Here is a 22,135-nt window from a genome sequence, read left to right as displayed (position 1 = left end):
TAAAAAACTCTTATATTTTGTTTATATATATATATATATATATATATATATATATATATATATATATATATATATATATAAACCATTATATTTTTATTTACCTTTAACATAAATAAAAATATTTGATTTTTTTTTAAATACCGGTTGCTTTGAGGCATAACATTTATCTTTTCCGTTTTTAACTTAACATGAAAAACAAAAATAATTGATCTTGTCTTTTGTTTAAGGTAAAACATTAATGAAAAACGTTTCCTCAACGGCCATTTTCTCAAACAAAAATAAATGATGTTATTTATTTATTTTTTTCTATGTCAACCTAAAATAAAAAAGATAAATATCATATCACAAACAAGTCGGTAATTTCTTAAAAAAAAGATATTTTGAGAAATCTTAAAATGTAACCGAAAATGTAAGGTTTTTTTTATAGATAAACAAAATTTAAAAGTTTTTTTTGAACATTTGTAGATAACTAGTTATATTTTTTTTTTTTTTCCATTTTTGCAATTTAATTTATTGCTTTAAATACAAAAGGTTTAAAGAAAAACGAATGCATCATATAAAAATATTGCGACGGTATCACACTTACTTTGATAATCCATTTTATTTTGATTTAACTTTCAAAATCTATATTATATTACTATAATTTTTTTTTTTAAAATCAATTAAGTGTGAAAATAATATATTGGTATTTATATTTTATGTTATTGAAATTTTATTTAAACTAAATGCTTTAGTTGTATTAAGGTTTATATACTGATGATATTATGAGAATTATAAGTGACATGTTTAATGCATCTAATTTTAAGAAAATATATAATTATTATATGATTTTAGAAATAATATAATATCACTACGGTATAAAAATTAAAAACTTATGTTTTGATATGGATTGAAAGATTAATAAAGTTTTTTTTATCATAACAATCACTTGAATTATAGTAAAAACCTAATTTGAGTAGCTTTAAAAAAATAGTTTATAAGTTATTTTTTAGGGAGAATTTCATATATGTCACTCTTAAACATCAAAATATCATATTTACCCAACTTAATTTCTAAATATCATATTTACCCTTAATAAAATTTCTAAATATCATATTTACCATTCATAAAATTTCAAAATATCATATATGTCTTTTTTAAACATCAAAATATCATATATGTCCTGCTTAAATATCAAAATATCGTATATGCACTTTTTAAAGATCAAATATCAATGATAATATCTAAAATATCTTTCATCTACAACATAATCAACAAAAAAAACTAAACAATCAAAATATACATTTCATAGAGAGGGTTGAAGATGAATATTTTTGTTTGTCAAGAGGACGACATTCCAACAATTTAGTAGTTCACATTTCATTATCATAGACTTAAGGATAATATCGTTAAATTTTTTAATTATTATAGTAATTTTAAGTTATAAAAATGATTATAAAATATTAAAAACATTATAAAAAGGATTTGGGCAAATATGATATTTTGAAGGTTTATGAAGGGTAAATATGATATTAAGAAATTAAGTTGGGCAAATATGATATTTTGAGGTTTAAGAGGGGCATATATGAAATTCTCCCTATTTTTTAAGTTACCAAAACATGACACATTAAAGCCTCGAAAAATAAGATAGATACAACGTGCCAAACATAACATAAAACAAAAACTTAGGACAAAGTATCTTATGCAACACCCCTAAAGTCAAATACTACAAATGAAAATGACAAATCACTATTTTCATGTCATATTGGAAAGGAAGTTTGAACTTAGGTCGTTATATGGTGGGGTTTGGATGGCTCGTCGTTTTATGATTGAAGATTCATTAAGTGCTTAACATGATTGGTTTTAATAGGGTTTAAAGAAATGTTTTTTATGATTGAAGATTTCATAAAGTGCTTAACATGATTGGTTTTAATAGGGTTTAAAGAAATATTTTTGATGTGGTTGTTATCGCTTCCTTATGGGTGTTGTGGTGCTTTCGCGATAACTTGGCTTTCAAAACCATGGTTGTCAAAATCGCGATCTTGAAAGTAGGATCGTGAAATTCTATGATCCTAGGTGTGAAAAACGATCAGGATCGTAAAAGTGTCGTATTTGGGGTAAGATCACATGTAGGATCGTAAGATTGTAGGTATGATCGTAGGATCGAGATCCGATCCGATCCTACCTTCCCTTGATTATTTATTTATTTATTTATTTTTGCCAAAGAAATTTTTTTACCACTTTATGTCTTTTACCTTTATCAATTTACCGTTTTTCATTTTGTGTTGTGACTTATGACTAATATTTTGAAGTTTTTATAACTTTTGAATGAAAAAAAAAATGAATGTTTGAAATATTTTTCATGTTTAAAAAATATAAATTAGAATTATATTTTATCTTGTGGGATCTTAGGATCCCAATCCCAATCTTGCAAACTCAAAAACGATCCTACATAGGATCTCGATCTTGACAACCTTGTTCAAAACGGTAATACCAAAGAAGTCAAAGCTTTTTGACAAAATTATCTCTCAATCAATTTTTGGATTTTTAATAGGAGAAACAAGTACAAAGTTAATTTGTTTAGTTGGTTGTATAACCCATGTCTAGCTATTTTTACTCGGTAATATGTCATTGTAAGCTTGTTGACAAAATTATCTCTCGATTGTTTTTTTAGATTTTTAATAGGAGAAACAAATACAAAGTTAATTGTTTGGTTGGTTGTCTAACTCATGTCTAGCAATTTCTACTTGGTAATATGACCTTGTAACTTGTTCATTTTACTAGCATCTTGCTAGTTTCAATAACATTCATTGTTAAAGAAAAAAAGTTAGTTACTTGAACTCTTATATGGTTAAATTTATAGTTATTCAGTTTCAATGCTCGATCTACTGTTGGCTATTGATTTTAATAAATTTTGTATTTCCTCTATCTATTTTAAATATTGACATGTGTCATATAAATATATTAAAATATTATTATTTTTATTAAATTTGATACATGTCATCATTTAAGATATATAGGAGCATCTGTAGGACGAAAATATGAATGGATATTTAATTTCTCTTTTTTTAATATATGTGCATAATGGTTGTCATTGATCTAAAATTGTATGATATTATCATAGGCTTCCATTATATATATATATATATATATATATATATATATATATATATATATGTGCATAATGGTTGTCATTGATCTAAAATTGTATGATATTATCATAGGCTTCCATTATATATAATCTAGGTGCGGCTTATGAACGGTACTCGAGTGAGTCGGGTACTGTTCATCGACTTAGCCTAAAGATACACACACTCATTGGCTTTCTTTCACATCATCGATCTAAGCCAATCTACTTCTTCCACACATTACCACCTTCGGCTTCTCACTTCCATTGAACCGTACTTATTTTTCCATCTACCTTGAACTCATTTCCCTCAAAGCGATCGAACCTATATGTCACGAAGAAAACGTTGACTTCCATTACCTTTCACTGTAGGCGTTTGCCCTCATCTTCTGCCCCAAATATTGCCATCGACTTCTCTAACCTTAAAACAACGATATCTCACCGGCTAAAAGGGATGAACGCATCCATCTCTACCAACAGATGGTTTCCACATTTCTTCCACCGCATCACTCCAAATTCTTCTTCACTATGCAAGTTTGTGAACCAATTTTCTATCGTCCATCGTTGTCTTTTCTAGGTTTATCTTCTAACTTTTCCGATGGGGAGAGCTACGATTCAAGTGGCAATCAATGCCTAAGGGTTCAAGTGGCGATCAAGGTCTGAGGGTGTTTCCTGATGGGTTTGTCAATCTGAACCCTTTTTTTGTTTTGGATTTTAGAATCAACAATCAAGGCACTACAATCAATCATTGACAAAATCAATATCATTGACAAAAGCAATAAGCCAATAACATTCAGGTCAGTAATGTCCTCCTTTTGCTTATATTATATTTTGTTCAAACTTCTTCACATAAGAACATCTATGAAGGATAACAACATAGCATCACTCCCATATGTCATTACACTGTGTTTGTGTATCTACTATGATGAAATATTTTGTAGTGCACTTCATATTAGCTTTGTCTGGAAGGCGTGTAATTTAGTCTTTTCCATAAAGTTCAATTATGTAACAACTTATTAGCCATATTCACAACATATTATCATCAAAGTTGAAACTACTCTCACTGAGCACCTACAACCATCTCAAGAACCAATTTAAATTCAAAGACATATAAACTATCAATATTATATTCTTAGTTTTCTTTCTTTGATGAAATTTCAGTTAAAACTACAAATCCAAATAAGTATTATGTTCGTCATAACATTGTCGTTGTGTTGCCTTACTCCTCTTGTGATGTTGTAGGTTTCTGTTTACCCTTTTACTTTATATATAAAAGCCTTTCTTTTCTTTTGCCTATATAATTATCCAATGTTTAATATAAACTCACTATGATATGTTTATAGTGACAATGCAAGATCAAAAGGAGGTACCCCCTTTATATACACTACAGGAAAAGTTTTTGCTTCAGAGTGCAGTTGCAAGTCCTAGAATTTCCCCTAAGGATACTAATACAGAAGTGGTAATTATGTAACTTAATCAGATTGTGTTCAAACTATTGACTCCATGAATGGAATTGAAAGTTGTACATTTATTTTGCAACAGCTTAGCAAGGACGTTGAGGAATGTAAATTCAAATACACAAATGACTGTGCTTTTGTGAGTTTTTTTAATGTGTTTTGGTGTTTCAGGTTGTGTTTGGTATGATGAAATGGAATGTTTCACTCCATTTGAAAAAATAAAAACCTTTTATCTTTTACCTATGGAATGGAATAGCCCATTCATGAATAAACATGATTCAACATTGTACTTGCATATAATATAAGAAAATCATATAAAAATTTATAGATTTCTTAAAGGTCAACCAAACATGATCACAAAATGTAATTACTCATTCCATTCCATCCAGCGACGTGGATAATATGTATATTTGTATTTTTAACTATTTTATGTAATTGACATAAAAATTTATCAATATTTTGTAGGTTCCATGAAGATTTGTTGAATCTAACGAGAAGTTATCAGATGTCATTTTCCAAGATACTTTATAAATTTTGTTATATATATTCTGGCTTTTCAAAATGATTAAATTTTATTTGTATGCTTCAAATATGCTTTTATTCAATGTTTAATTTTTCTATATTTTATTGTGATCTCCTTCTTACATTCACTTCATCCTTCATTGCCAGACAATGTCTCTTATATCTACACTGACCGAAGATAAGAATTCTACAATTCAACAAAAGAACCTTCATTGCCAGACAAGGTCTCTTATATCTATACTGACCGAAGAGAAGAATTATACAATTCAACAAAAGAACAGGGAAATCTATATTAGATCAAATGATTGGCTAATAATAGTGATTAGTACCCAAAAACTGTTGCAACCTATTAATATGATTTTATTACAATTATATGAAGATCTCTATTACATACAATCCATTGGCCCCTATTTCTATATGTTGGCATGCTTCTTTTTCTGTTGCTGCTTTCTCATGCTATATGCTTTCTCATACATAGCATGCAATTCACTTATATTGTTCTTTATAGAAAAAGAATTTGCTTCTTTTACCTATATAGGCACACTACAAATAAAACGACGTTTAGTGGCATAAAAAAGTGCCACTGAAAACAAAAAAAATGTCACTAAAGACCCCATTGGCAATAAGTGGCACAAACAAAAAATGTCGCTAGAAGCGTTCCCACTAAAGGCTTTTAGTGATACTTTTTCGCTGTGTCGCTGCAGACCTTTTAGGTTTTAATGACATTTTTTATGCCACTATAATACTTTTAGGTTTTTGTGGCACTTTTTTTATGCCATTATAACACTTTTGGTTTTGGTGGCATTTTTTTATGTCACTATATCATTGTTTAAATAAAAGCAATTTTTATGATTTTAGATTTTCTTTACCATAAAACATCTATATTTAAAAAATTAGGTTTTATTTTTTAAAAATTTAAATGTAATATAAAATAATAACAAACAATCAAGATAAAAAATGTAAAACACAAACATTATCTAAATTAAATTTTAACTTGTCTTACATAATCCTCTAATCTAATAAATAAGTAGAATTTGTACACGTGGCAGTCACATAGCACCCCCCCCCAATCGAATTTTCCCACTCTTTTTGATAATGTTAATTTCCGATATTGCCCTTCAAATAACACATCGATTGCTTAATTTCTAGACGTCATTTTGACTGTTTCCTGCAACATTCAAACAAATGGAAAGTAAATAATCATTATTTAATTGAAAACGATAAACGTATCTTTCAAATATATCATGCTTATCAATTCCTAAAAAATCGTAATTACCTAATCAATTTATCTTAAATACATTGTCACGGTTATTTTCATTCACAGCGAATCCAAAATTCAGAGAAAAAGAGAATGTATTATCAAATCTTCAAGTCGCCTTCTGTTATTGCTTTAAGGTATGCTATTAAATTATTTTCTTATGATTATTCAATGTGTTCATCTTGAAGTCGCCTTCTATTTGTTTCTATCTGAATCTATTTGTCACTGTTATCAAATCTTCAAGTCGCCTTCTGTTATTCTTTTACGTAGGCTATTAAAAAATTTTGTTATAATTATTGAATGTGTTCATCTTGAAGTCGCATTCTATATGTTTCTATCTGAATGTATTAGTCACTGTTAGTGTATGTACATATTTGCAATAGCGATGTAATAAATTGTTTATAGTCACTCTTTATGTCAATGGTTTAAACATTGTATATGTATCTGTTACCTTGTGTGTATATGTATATCTATTTGTTTGTGTGTGAATGTATTTGTCCTTATTTCTTTCTTCCCTGATTTCTAATCAGTCATGGCATGTCATTATTAATGAAATCAAAATTCTGGTATGCTTTGTTAATTTGATATACTGATTTATTCATCAAATTAATATATTTTGTTGTCATTCCTTGGGTTATTAATTTATATCTGGAAATGGATTCAATGACATCCAAACAGTCAACTTTTCTTATTAAGTCTGGAAATGGTGTACTCATGTTTTATAGTGTGTATATATACATCTATCTGTTTGTATGTTTGCTTATTAAGTTTGTTTCTTTTTTCCCTGTTTTCTAATGAGACATTTCTTTTATTTCCATCTTTATCTACAAATTATTCTTTTGAGCCACTGTACATTGTTTTTGAGAAAAAGAAGAGTTGAGAGGTCATCAGATTTACCCTTGATGAGTTCAAATCAGCCATGGCATGTCATTATTAATGAAATTGAAATTTGGGTATGCTTTGTTAATATGATATAGTTTATATCTCGAAATGGATTCAATAACATGCAAACATTGAAATTTTGCAAGAGTTTTGTATTAAATTTTTATCAAATTAATGAATTTCGGTGGAGTTATGTATTCACTTTTTATCAAATAACGAATGTTTACAATTATACGAAAGGATAGCCTTGATTGTATATACATGTACTTTGCATATTTCGATAAACAGAAAGTGAATGTATATGTAACAGTATGTGAAACGATAATATTTTCCATCTATATATGTGATGTAATATGTTTTTAATTTTTTGTGTTTAATACTAACTGTTTAATTATTAAAAGAATTAATACTAATTAATTTTTTTAAGTGTTTAAACAGTATCTATATATGTTATATAGTACATTGGTATTCAATCATATGCTTTCAATTTAAATGAAAAGTGCAAAATCGATATTAATTTCAATATGCTATCAATTGTTTGCAGGAAATAAATATAGGCAATAAACTATACCTAAAAAACATTGAACATATTGTTGATGATTCACATCTCAAACTACGGGTGTTAAAGATTTGAAATTTTATAAAAAATAACCATGTTTTATCGATTGAAATGATCGTCATGGACGAGGAGGTTGGTTAACTTTTTTTAAACCCACTAAAGATTACATATGTTTCAATGAATAATTTTTTTATTTGTTTTAACAGGGTACAAAATATCATTCTCGTGTTTTCAACCAAAATTTTTCCAAATTTCGTGACCTTTTAAAGGAAGGTGAAAGTTATATCATTTTAAAACCAAACATGGCGGCTGTTAGAAATGGTTTTAGTGTTACCAGTCAGAAACAAACCTTAACTTTGGATTGGAAACGTATTGTAAAAAATGTGATGATTTTTCGGGTCCAGTTAATGGTTTTGTGTTTATTCATTTTAACTCTATCATTGAACAGAAATGTCCAAGAGACTCATTCTTTGGTTAGTTGTTTAATTTTATTTCATTCACTTTTATTACTTGTGTAATTTATTATAAATGTTAATATGTTAGTATTTAACTTAATCTTATATATTATTTTTTATTAAAATTATGTAGATGTTATTGGGCAAATTGTCTCATTTCGGCCACTTGCGACAACCAATCCTAACCCATCAAGGCATTACATAAAGATGATTATTAGCAACTTACAGTGAGATGATACTTATTTCATTTATTTATTATTCTTAATCATATTTTTTCATACTATTTAAATTAATTTTTTATTTAGGCCTATACACCTCAATGTCACTATATTTGGAAGTCAGGCACACCAAGTGTCATAGTACCTGAAAAGTGACACCAAAGGTACTTGTGTTGTTGTAGTGATGCAGTTCGTGAAACTTAACGTTTGGGATGGTTTGTAGTTTATTGTCTAATCTGTTTTCCAATCTACTTTTATTAACTAATCTGTTTTTACAGGAATTTGTCAAGCCCAAAGTCATTTTGATGTAACCAAAATATTCATTAATTCTGACATTGTCGAAATTAATGAGCTTAAGAAAGAGTTAGTTTTTTTTATTTATTTAAACTTATTTATATTATTAATTTTATTTAAATGAATACAATTTCTTATATTTAATAAAATTATTTTAAACATTACAGACTGAAAGCTGATAATAATGGAGGTATGTTTGAAAAAATAAGATTTTAAATATCTTCATTTGTAGTTAAATACTTACCATTTATTGTGTAATTAAATACTTACAAATAAAAAAGTTACTAAAAAATACTATATAAGTTTTCTAACTTAATGATATATTATTTATTACATAATTAAATTTTAAATTCAAATTAACGTTAATACCTGTGGGTCCCATGGGTTTTCACCTAGTATTCTCAATATTTAAAACAAAAATATCTTCCATGAGGCTTAATAATTCTAAAATTTTGCTAGTAATTACTTAAAAAATAAAACTATCAAACTAAATACACTAACAATCTCAACACACATAAAGAATCATGCATCACTTGGCTATCCTAGTTGAAAGTACATCTCATTGTTATGATGACTTTCACTCACCTCATGAGCTGCCATGAAGAAAAAAAATATAATTTTGAATTTTTTTAATGTTATCTCTTCAATAAAACAGGAAAAAAGTTACAAAGAGCACTTTGTCCAACTATATTAGCATGACCGACATATTTGCAACAAATATAAATGATGTACATTAGGCTACAAGAAACTATGCATTAAATAAAGCTCTTCCATGAAAACTATCTTACCATAAACCATTTAAATACCAATATATTACCTTGACTAATAGGAAATTTTAGAGTTAAATCAATTACTTCACTAAAATTTTGAATAAAAAAACAAATAATTGGTCACAAAACAAAAACAAAATCCTAAATTACCTAACAATGACAAGAATTTGTATGTTTATTTGATAACAAATTGGGTCTAGTCCCAACCAACTTATTTATCTATATGAATTTGAGAGTGAGGACATGTTTTCTAAAAATGATTGTGAGTTGTGACTATTAACACCAAACAAATGGTAAATTGGTAAATTTTTCGTTTGGTCACTCAAAAGAACAGACCTGATGAAGATCATTTATGTAACAATTTCTGCAATATGGACGATTTATGTAATAGTATCCTCCCACAAGGGCCATTTATGTAATAGTTTTTGCCACAAGGACCATATATGTAATATATTCTACCGACAAAACTGCAAATTTGGTCCCTGTGGTATTCAAAAAACTTTGGATAGGGTCCAAAAAGTTTTCAACTTGCATGGATCGTCCAAAATCAAGAATTTACTGTGATTTTGGTCCAAAAAAACTTGAAAAGACGGTTTTGCCCTTTTATATTCTTTTTTGTATTTTTTATAATCATTCTAATACTTTTTAGTTTAAAAAAAAAGGAAAATAAAAAGAATTATCCCCCACCCCCACTTCTCTCTCTCTCTCTCTCTCTTGGTCGTGCTTTTTCTCAATTTGTTTTGATTCTCGTCAATATGAGCTTTCAAACAAGAACCAGTTGTGTAATGATTGTTAAAATCTGGAAGAAGTAAGAAAATCAAACCCAATTGTATGTCTGTTTTCGATTTTGATATGTTGTATGTGAAAAGGGTGATGTTTCTGGAAAAAGGTGTGGGTCGGAATCTAAGGGCAAAAAAATTGAAGAACAAGAAGTTCAAAAGTGAAGCCTACACTAAGATGAAGCATCCCACCATCTCCTATTTCTTTCCCCCATCATTTTTCATAAACCCATATCTACAAGCTTTTCTTTCAATTTGAATCTGCATTTGGATCGAGATCTGTAGGGTTGTGAGTTTTTCATCATCAATTTCTGGGTTTTGCATCATTGTTTGTGTGTTTATTGTGTTGTATGTGTATGAATGTGTTGAAGAAGATGAAGTGATTATTACAGGAACCCATAAACGATTATTACATCAACAGGGGTGAAGAAGGCTCTGTATCCAGAGACGGTTTTTCTTTAGAAAGAGGCGAGAGAAGAAACCCATAGCATATGGTCATCGATGACTACTTCATGAGTGTGTTCATGTATACGATAATATGTGTGAGAGAGAGAGAAGGGAGGGTGACTAGAAGCTCTGATTGTGATGAAGGGATTGTTCCGATGATGCTTAAGGTGTGATTAGGGCTTGGAAACCCTCAATTGGACCTTAATTCCTCACATTCGATGTCGTGTCCGTCATTAATAAACGTGGAAGGTAATATTATCATTTCCTGAAATCTCTCTTCTCTTCTTCTTGGTTGATTGCTCATGTACGACATCCTCCTCTAACTACATTTCTGGTTCTGAAGATGATGTTCTTGGGAAGAAGAGACATGTAAATGAAGAGAATATTAATAAAATGTTGGATTTCATTTTCACCACCACCGGTGATGATAAACAGCAGGCATGGACAAGTCTAATGCCCCGAAAGCCTACTTGTTCGTGTCCCTTTTCTCAAATCAAGATGACAGATGGTGTTTATGAAACTCATATGCAGGTGACCAAGGAGGTGTCGATATTTCCGATTCTAATTATATTATGATGATTCATGGTGCCATGGAAGCTTCAATGTTTCGTAAACAATGTGTATATGCAGTTTAAATTGCAGGTGAAGTGAGGTGAGGTGAGGAAGATGGGAAAAAGAGAGAGAGAGAGAGAGAGAGAGAGAGAGAGAGAGAGAGAGGGCACAGAGAGAGAGAGAGGGAGAACGGTGGGGGTAGGGGATAATTCTTTTTTTCTTTTTATTTTTAAAATAAAAAAGTCTTAGAATGATTATAAAAAATACAAAAATGAAAATAAAAGGGCAAAACCGTCTTTTCAAATTATTTTGGACCAAAATCACAATAAAATTCTTGATTTTGGACGACCCATGCAAGTTGAAACTTTTTGGACCCTATCCAAAGTTTTTTGAATACCACAGGGACCAAATTTTCAGTTTTGTCATATTCTACCACTGGAGCATTTATTTAACAAATTTTGCAACATGGACCGTTTATGTAATAGATTTTGCCATAGGGACCATTTATGTAACAATATCTTGATACAAGGATCATTTATGTAATAGTTTCTGCCATAGAGACCATTTATGTAACATATATTGCGACAATAAAAGATAATGAAGGAAAAATGTAAAAGAAGAATAAGAGAAAACAGACCTTCTGGTGGTGTCTTAGATTTAACAAGTCTTTTAAGTTATTTGTAGTCGCGACTCGAGAGGTGGTGAAAAATCAACCTCACAATCTGTCCCAACTATATAAATATAAAATTTATTACAAACCATCATGTGTTGGATTGAGTGTCTAAGCCCATAACTATAATTGGTATAAACTTGAATTGATTGTAGCACAGTCCTTTTGGGTTGCCCTCAAACCTAACAATTGGACAAAATGACTTTTAGAGAGAGATTAGTTTACTATGTGAATAATAAATTAAATAAATAGTTTATAAATGTATTATGAAAATAATATATTAATTAGAAATCATATTATTTAATTAATAATTAATCAAAAAGTAATTAGAGTTAATTTTGGGATTAATTTGATTAATTTAAAAGTGCAGGGACTGTTTAATATTTATTGAAAGTTGAAGGAAGAAGGCCCAAGCATCTCATTGGATGAGGTGTATGAAAATCACTTGGACAAGCCCAAGAGTTTTCGTCCAAACCCTTTGGATAAGGGGAATATGTTGCTTGGTCACCAAGCAATGGAATTTAGGGTTTCCTTCTTAAACCCTAGTTTTGGCACCAAGCTACCTTAGCCATATAAAGGTCATAGCCCTTCATAATTTCATGCACGCCTTACCTCAAGAAGACTTGGATGAATTTGGCTATCCCTTCTCCTCTCTCTATACTCATCCTCTTGCTAGCTTGGGTGTGATTCCATTAGAGGCACGACAATTGTGGTGCTTGCTTCCAAATGATCAACAAGAAGGTTTCTTTGCTATTTGCTACAATTACAATCAAGGTATGTAATCCTTAACCCTATTTTGGTCTTTTCAAAAATATTCTAGAGTTCTTAGGGTTTTCCTTTTGATGTTCATAGTAATAGATTCAAAAGAGAAAACATAAATCTTTAATAGGGTTGTATGCACACTTAAGAGTTTAAGTTTATTTGTTTTGCATAAAACCCATCAGTGGTATCAGAGTTTGGCATGTTTTCTATTGAATTTGCTATAATGGTTGAATTGATCAATTTGGGTTTATGGCAATTAAACCCTCTAGGCCAAGAATTTCAAATTAGGGTTTCTTGGGCCCTAAGTTTCGAAAAACTGTGTAGGGGTTGTTGTTGGATTAGTGTCTAATTCCATAACTATAATTGGTATGTACTTGACCCGATTGAGCATGGTCAAATTAGGTTGCATGGCATCGGAACAATTTGGATAGACTTTTGTGAGAAGAGGATATTTATGATTTATTAATATATTATAAGTTCTAATATATTAATATTATTTAATTAGTATTGATCAAGAATTAGTTTGGAATTAATTTTGTGATCAAAAGAGACTAATTAAATAAATGGGGATTGACTTGGTAAATCATTCATTCTTATAAAGTGGGCTTATGATCCATAGTTCTTCATGTTGGGCTAAACTCATGTGGTGACCCTTGGATACTCCATGGAGGTTAAAACCCATGGATCATGAGGAATATGGAAAGTCATGAGTTACATGGGGTAACCCTAATGTACACACTATATAAGAAGCCTCATAGCTCATGAAATTGGAACTAAGGAGTGACTAGTGATAGACACATGAGGACTAGCCGATTTTGAGTGTGAATAATCTTCTCTCAAGTTATTCCAATTGTTGGTGGTGCTGTGTGAATCATTTGAGGTGCAAGACTTGGGGCACTAAGCTCTTTAAGGTCCAAGGAATCAAGCTACAACAAAAGGTATGTCATTCAACTATATTTCATATTATATATACTCCATAATATGCTAGTTAGGATGATACCTTGGAAAAATTGATATTTGCATGTATAATCGAGAAAACATAGATCCAATGTATATAAGGTTGCATGTACACCGTAGGAGTGTTAGAATGTTCAAAACCCAACAGTTGTAACGCCTACCTTGCCTCCCAAGTAATTGATTTTAGGGCAAGGTTTCTTGATCCCTAAGTTTTCGATTTTAAGGTAAGGAATGAAACCCTTACCTTCCTCCCAAGCAAGCCATTTTTGAAAATGATATATGTGGTTAGGGTTTCCTAATTTTGGTAATTGTTAGTTTATCTAATTAAATAGGATGATTATAAAATTAGATAAATCCTACACCCTTTTTTTCGAAAATTAGGTGTGAGGATTAAATTAAATTATTTGATTAATTTAATTAGATAATTCTTACATGATTAATTCAATGTTTAATTAATAGATAATTATTTGGTTTATTTTAAATTTAAATTAATTATTTAATTTTCGAAATTTTAATATAAACCTAGTATTTTGAAAAGTTTTAAAATACAGCTTATACTATATGTAAAATTAGAAGTTTAATTATTACTATATGTATAAGATTAAGTTGGTCCTTCTTTTGTAACTGGGATGCCGATGATCACAAACGAGATGTGAATAACCATGCGAACTCGCTTGACAACCTCGATGCCATTTATCATCTCACATTGATGTGTCGGTTAACCACACGCGCTTCATCTACAATGATAATTTTTCGAGATGTCCATCGTATCTCTTTATAGTCCCTATTAGTGTGTCGGTTAACCATATACGCTGCACTAACGACATATAAAGTATGATGTGCATTTTTATGGATTAGCATACAAATTCATATTTTCCTAGAGTAACTAAGATTGAGATTTTAAATAAAAGGGTTTAGTTACTTTTAATATCATTATACTTTTAGTGATAATTAATTTATCCTATCAAACTCGTTCAGTTAACGACCCTCCACCATACAAGAGAGCGGTGGGTAATAATGGATACCCAATGACAGTCATTTTATAGGTCGCTTCCTTAAACTCCCCTTATAGTATGGCTTTGTGAATGAGGCGTACTAGCGGTTCGACTGACTTAGTCTTATACATATATTAATAATTAAACTTTTAATTTTACATATAGTATAAGGTGTATTTTAAAACTTTTCAAAATACTAGGTTTATATCAAAATTTTGAAAATTAAATAATTAATTTAAAATGGGTGTTGTTTTCCCAAGGGAGCAAGCCATTGATTTGGCACTCCTTTCACTTCCTAAGTCATATGATCAATTCATTGAGAATTTTCATATGAGGAATATCGACATGACCCTAATTGATCTGAACCAAATGTTGATTGTTGTTGAAGCATAAATTCTTAAGAGAACAAGCGAAGCAAAAGTGCTTGAAGGGTCTAATTCTAAAGTGTCCATGGACATTGACAATGGTGACAATGGTGGTCCAAAATAGATTTCTCTTCCCAATGGAAAGGGATCAGTCAAGGTCAAACTGTTTGATCGTATGATAAAAAGAAAGGCTAGTTCTAAGATAGTTCCATGTGTTAACCTGAAAGAATCCATATGTTTCTATTGCCAATTGAAAGGACATTGGTTACAAAGCTGCTCAAAGTACATGAAAGATCTCAGAGATAGTGAATTCAAGTTGTGTGACTCTACTTCAGGTATATCCATTATCTAACTCCATTGTCTTAACAAATTCCTATTCATAGACTCTTAATACATGATGTGATGATCACATTTAGATGTTGTTGTAGGATCTAAGAAGGAAGATTAAGAATAGTAAGCTAAATCTGATAGTGAGAAATGGACTTCAGTAGCATGGTTTGATGATCAGAATTTGGAGCTATTGCTTAGGAGTTGTGATAACTTAATAGATTGCTATTACTCTTCGGAGATGTCTCGAAACATAGTTTTCATTTTATGCATTGTAAGGACAAGTTCCGATTTTTCGTTTATTTTCAATAAAAGTGAAATTTTGGTTTATCTAGTTGGCTTACTTTATATTTTATTACAATGACATTTATGAAAGTGTAGGTTACATTTCTATTATATCGCTTATGGTAATGTCCTAATTAACTAAGTGATAAAGAATTCTCATCACCCAAATACACTTTAAATTGTGTGATGTATGGGAATCTTGATCATTGAAAAATTATGACTAATTCATTAATCACATATTTCTGTGAATCAAGTGAAAGACTAATGGATCTAGTACATGTTGATGTGGACTATTCAGATCCACCACAAAGGATGATAACTCTATTTGCTATGATTTACTTATGTTTCAGTAAATATGATTGTGTTTATAAGATTAAGCATAATTATGATACTTTGAAAAGATTCAAAGAGTAGTAAAACGAATTAGAAGAATCTATTAGGCAGAAAGATAAGAGTTTCTCCAATCTGAAAGGAAATGGGAGTACTTTAGTCATGTTTTATGATCATTTTAATGATTGTGGAACTATATTACAATTGATCCTCGAAGGACATCTTAGGGAAATTGTTTGAATAAGAAGAGGAATCAGATATTGTTGAAATGGTTCAATCAAGAGATGAGTTATACTTCGTTTCCAATCAAGTTTTAGAATCATACTCTAGTAACTACGAATCGTATCTTGAAACTTATTCATACTAAGTAGGTTTATAACACCTCATGAAATGTGGAGTAAATTTTTTTCTTACTCTAGCATATATAGAATTGGAGGTGTGATGTTTTTGTTAATCAAGAAACAAAGGATAAACTGAAACCTATTCCATGAAGTGTTTCTTGTCAGGAATCCACACTAACTTTTGAATATTTGTTTTAGCTCACCAAGGAATGTTCCTTAAGAGGGAAACTTATATGTCAATAATTTGGTGGAAGTCTTATTGATCATGAGAGTTTCAGGAGTCAGTCAATAATAATTATGTTTGTTATCACTAGCACACGACCTGAGGTTGATAACCTATCGTGTTCAGTTGACACATTCTTGTTTATGTGCACCTTCTAGTTGAGTTGGCAATGATTATGAGTTCTATGGTTCTCATTTGACTGCAAAAAGCAAATCACGTTGGTGAGTGAAAGTACATTGATCAATATGAGTGAACTACTTAACAACACGGAAACACTAATAGGCCCTTGTGCTACCAGAGGGCAAGAAATTAAGAATAAGCTAAGTTCAGTCCATCAAAGGAAAGCTAAAACCTTGTCTTATGATTTTAGGTTAGAAATAATAGATTCACATGGATGGGAACCAAGGTTGTAAAAATCGCTCGATGATAGCTCGACGATCGACTTGGGTTAAGGGATTAATCGGTCTTAATGGGGATTAATTGGGGACCATAGATTATTAATAAAATATTAAAATTAATCAAAGATTAATATATCTTAAGAAAAACAAGCATTTCAAACTTAAAAAATAAGAAAATTTGTAATTTGAAAATTTGAAAATTCGAAAATACGAACATTTTTAGTATAATATTTGAAATTTTAAAAATTTGAAGATTTTGGAGTAAAAAAAAAGTTGATATTTTGGATTTTTTCACTTTTTTGACTTTTGTTGACCGATTAATCCCGTCAAACCCGATTAATCTCTAATTTCCATCAAGCACCCCTAATCTTAGTCGGTTGGAGACCGTCAAACGATTAATCTCAATTTCTACCACCTTTATGCGAATGTATACACCATAAAATCTTGGTGGCAAAAGGTTTCGCTCTAATTTATGAGAATAATTATGAGAAAACACTTTCCCTAATAGATTTTAAAGATTTGATAAAGATCAACATGGTTAGTGGTTATGTTAATTGCGTTCTCAAATTCATAATATGATTACGACATCCCTCATCATAGTTTGAATTGTGATAAATAGCAAGGAGTTGTTTGAACTTTCAAGACATATATCTATAAGTTTGGAAAGGGTTTATGAGATGTCCCAAAAACACGGTCCAAAAATTTTGTTTTGAAAATTATTATAAAATCGTAAATCACCAATAATCATAAAGAAAACCATACATCATGTATCTCAAAACGTCGTATCAAATACTGTGACAGAACATATGATAAAATATCAGAGTCTCAAAACAATCCCATGATGAATACTGTGGTGTGTGTCATGTGATCACCCCGAGCCCTTCCCCTTGCTACCGGAGGTACCTGAAACCAAAAGTGAAGTTGTAAGCATTAAGCTTAGTGAGTCTCCCAAAACTACCACATACCATACAATAACACATATAACACATATTCGGCCTTGCCCACTACATCGGGCCTCGCCCGGCATTGGACCGAGGTCCGGGATAATTTAGGCCTCGCCCACTGCACCGGGCCTCGCCCGGCATCGGACCGAAGTTCGGAATACTTGGGCCCCACCCACTGCATCGGGCCCTGCCCGACATTGGACCATAATCCGAAACATATAACACATAACATAAATGTGCATAAATCACAAAGACATCAAGCATACATAACTACTTCTCGGGACCACCCCGGCATCGGACCGAAGTCCGGAAACATATAAACTGCATCGGGTTATCCCCGAAATACTGAAACTACATAAACGAGCCGACATTGGTGCCTTAGACTCGTTCCTACTGGAGGAAAAACTCACCTCATATGACTGACTGCTAAAAATTTGGGTAAGGAATCCCTGTCTGTTGCTCTGGTGACTTTCCGACTGTAAATTCCATAAGGAGACTTAGTCAAAAACTAAGTCAACTCGTCGAGTCCCTTAACAGACTTGCCGAGTTCTTCTTGTCATAAGGATCAGGACAACCCACTTCAACTCGTCGAGTCCTTTCCTGGACTTGCCGAGTTCCCCTGTCTGATTGAGCGATCTTAATAGATTAAGCCCCTATCTTCTGGATCCAAAGTCCTTAGTTCGTTTTCTCACTGGAATGGCCTTTCTAAGGGTAAAGTTTCCAACTTTACCCATTCATAACTCTTCTTAAAGGGTTTAGATAAAACCCTAATTCCTTTAGGACATGGATCTTGTCCAATAATCCATATAATCTCAAATCCACACATGCAAACCTAGATCTAGGGTCTAGCTATCAGATGATCACTAAAAGTCTCAAGCTTGCTTCCATGCATGGCATTTTTGGGCTCAAAAGGCCATAAATACTTATTTAGCACTTGCATGAGGACTTTAAGGGCATAAAGTTTGCACCTTTATGTCATCACGGCCTCTCAAGGCACTAGATCTGGAAGAGCAACTCATGGGTCAATCCTTACCTACAAGCAAGCAAATCTTGGACCAAAAACCCTCAAAAGAGGTCCTAAATAGATCTAAGAAGAGAATGATCAAGTTTGAGGCTTTATTACCAGAAAATGTAGCTAAAGGGATGAAACTTTTGGATCAACAGTCTTTCTCTTGAGTCCTCCAACTTCTTATTCTTCCACAAGCTTCAAAAGGCACAAATAACACTCAAAAGTGGCTCACACACTCAAAAAGCACTCTAGGGTTTCATAGTTGATGGTTTAGGACAAGGAGGCTGTAAATTAGGCTAAGGGGAAGAGGGGGATTAAGGTGTTTAAATAGGGTGCAAAACCCTGAAATTAGGGTTTCACCCTGACTAAGCTACTCGCCGATTCAAGGACTTGACTCACCGAGTAGACAACTTAAACTCCACGTATAGTCTACCTTCTACTCGACAAGTTAGGGCTACCAACTCGTCGAGTCCTTCTCTCAAAATAAATAAATAGTTAAATTAAATGCGTACCAGGGAACCAGGCGTTACAATATCTTTGGCTAAGTCTCTGTGACTTTGAAGCCTCGACGTCACAGAAGGACAATGCATGTAAGTTTGGAATTCTAACACGTTTTCAGTAGTGACAAGATTTTGGAATCGTGAAATGAGCATCATTGGAATAGTGTCTCGCCGATCTATTCACAAAGCAAGGTGCATGTTCATAACATGGCATGATTGATGTTTAATTCAAGTGTTTAGTTGATACTCGAAACATTATACAATGAATAAAGTCTTAACTATTATGGTAATTAAATAATAAGAGTATTATTTATATTCAATAGTTTTGAGACCATAGTTATTTAGGTTATTATTCTGTTTCACTTTGCATGTTTTACTTCCCGAATAATTTGATTATTCGAAATTCCACAGTCGCTCATACTTTTGGAAGTAAGTAGTGAATTAAGGTTGTCATGAATTGAATTGTAGATTGTCTATGGAGATTATATTGCAATGATTGCTACAATGTTCATGAATACTTAGAAAATGGGGATTTTGAGTATTAGATAAACCTATGCTTAGAGAATTACTTCATTGATATTTTCACGAGTAATTCTGAGATAATAATATCTTATATTCTTAAAACGGAGATATATGAGTTGTGGTTTACAAGTCAGTTGTGCATTGATAATACGTCAACACATCAGTAACTTGATGTTATACAATGTATTGTTGTGCATGATTTGATGAGTAAATAATGCAAGCATATAAGTTAAAGTTTATTTGTTCCTTTTGCCATAACAGAAAAAGCGATATCTTTGGGGCCCTCAGTGATTTGGTGTTGACTTATATGTGTTAGGCCTAACCAAAACTAAATTGATGTGTCGATTAGAAGAAGTCTTATGTCGTCATCATAAATTAGAAATCATGAAACAAAATTTTTGACAATGAGATTGATTATAATCCATGTCTCATGTCCTACGACATCTTGTAAAGCGGAGGGATATTTGATCACTTATCTTAGGACACGTAATTGATGGGTTCAGAGTTCGACAACAGTTTTTGGAAGCTACAATTTTATGATCAGTTTGGAAGTTATAATGGCAATTATAGTTACAGACTTATCCAAGTGGGAGACTGTTGAATTGGGTGTCTAAGCCCATAACTATAATCGATATAAACTTGAATTGATAGTAACACAATCCTTTTGGGTTGCCCTCAATCCTAGAAATTGGACATGATGACTTTTCGAGAGATATATTAACTTATTATGTGAATAATAAATCAAATAAATGGTTTATTAATGTATTATGAAAATAATATATTAATTAGAAATCATATTATTTAATTAATAATTAATCAGAAATTAACTGGAGTTAATTTTAGGATTAGTTAGATTAATTAAAATTACAGGGACTGTTTGATTATTTATTGAAAGTTGAAGGAAGAAGGCCCAGCCACCTCATCGAATGAGGTGGATGAAAATCACTTGGACAAGCCCAAGAGTTTTTGTAACATTCCAAAAATCTCAACAAATTTAAACTTTTCAAAACAACCAGATACTAATATAAGTAATTACAAAACCATTGTTTCCAAAACATGATTTAAAATCAAAGTCTCCCAAGATCCAATCAGTAGTAAAACCAAGGATGTGTAATTGTGTACGATCACGCCTTCGCTTTGCCACATACCTCTGAGCACCTGAAACAATAAACTAAAACCGTAAGCACAAAGCTTAGTGAGTCCCCCAAAATACTAGCACACAAACAAATAACATATACAAAAAAAACATGTCAGGTCCAATCAACCATTGGGTTGGAATACCCCTGGCCCAGTCAATCATAGGGTCCAATCATCCTCGGGATGGAATACCCTAGATTGGAATGCCAATACATACATAACTTGGGTCCAGTCGACCATCGAGTTAGAATACCCCAAGCCCAGTCAACCATAGGGTCAATTCATCCTTGTGATGGAATACCCTAGGTTGGAATGCCAATGTCGGGTCCAGTCATCCTCAAGATGGAATACCCTCAGTCTGTTGGCTCACACACAAAGCTATAAAGCCTCAACCACCAACCAAATAAGTACACATATACAAATAAACATATAATCAGTCAGAAGACAATCATATAGATCTACAGATCACAAAGCATAACATCATACTGTCACATATCAAGATATCTAATCCAATGGGTCGGACTTGGTGCCTTCGACCCATTCGCACAGTGAGGAAACTTACCTCAATCTGCTGATAATCAAATAACTGTTTGGATCGTCGAACCGGATAACCTCACACCAACTAACAATAAATGTAATCTTAATCAATAATTAACCCCATTACCCAAAATTCGAGGCCCACTCCATAAACTAACTTCCTAAAGGGTAAAAGACTATTTTACCCTTTTCATACTTGTTCCATAACCAAGGCCCATCCTAAAATGTATAAAAAGACCAAAACCCAAAAGAGCAATCCAAAGCCCAAATCAAAAGCAACAAAAGCCCATTATGGCCTAATAACCTGATTGGGCCCCAAAACCATCATGGACCCACTTCCAAGAAAACCCTAAGTCCATCCATGGCCCAAAGTCAAAAGCCCAATGGCACAACAAGGCCCACAAAATCCCAAAATGACCAGCTGGGGAGTACGCCCAACATACCAGAATGGTACGCCCAACATACTCACCCTCTATGCACAGAGTACAAGTCCCTTATGCATAAAATCAACATTACATTGAGCGCACACTTGCG

The sequence above is a fragment of the Lactuca serriola genome, chromosome 1, assembly GCF_051521515.1.
Source record: "Lactuca serriola cultivar US96UC23 chromosome 1, Lser_US96UC23_V15, whole genome shotgun sequence".
NCBI lineage: Eukaryota > Viridiplantae > Streptophyta > Magnoliopsida > Asterales > Asteraceae > Lactuca > Lactuca serriola.
Note: the sequence above shows the minus strand (reverse complement) of the source record.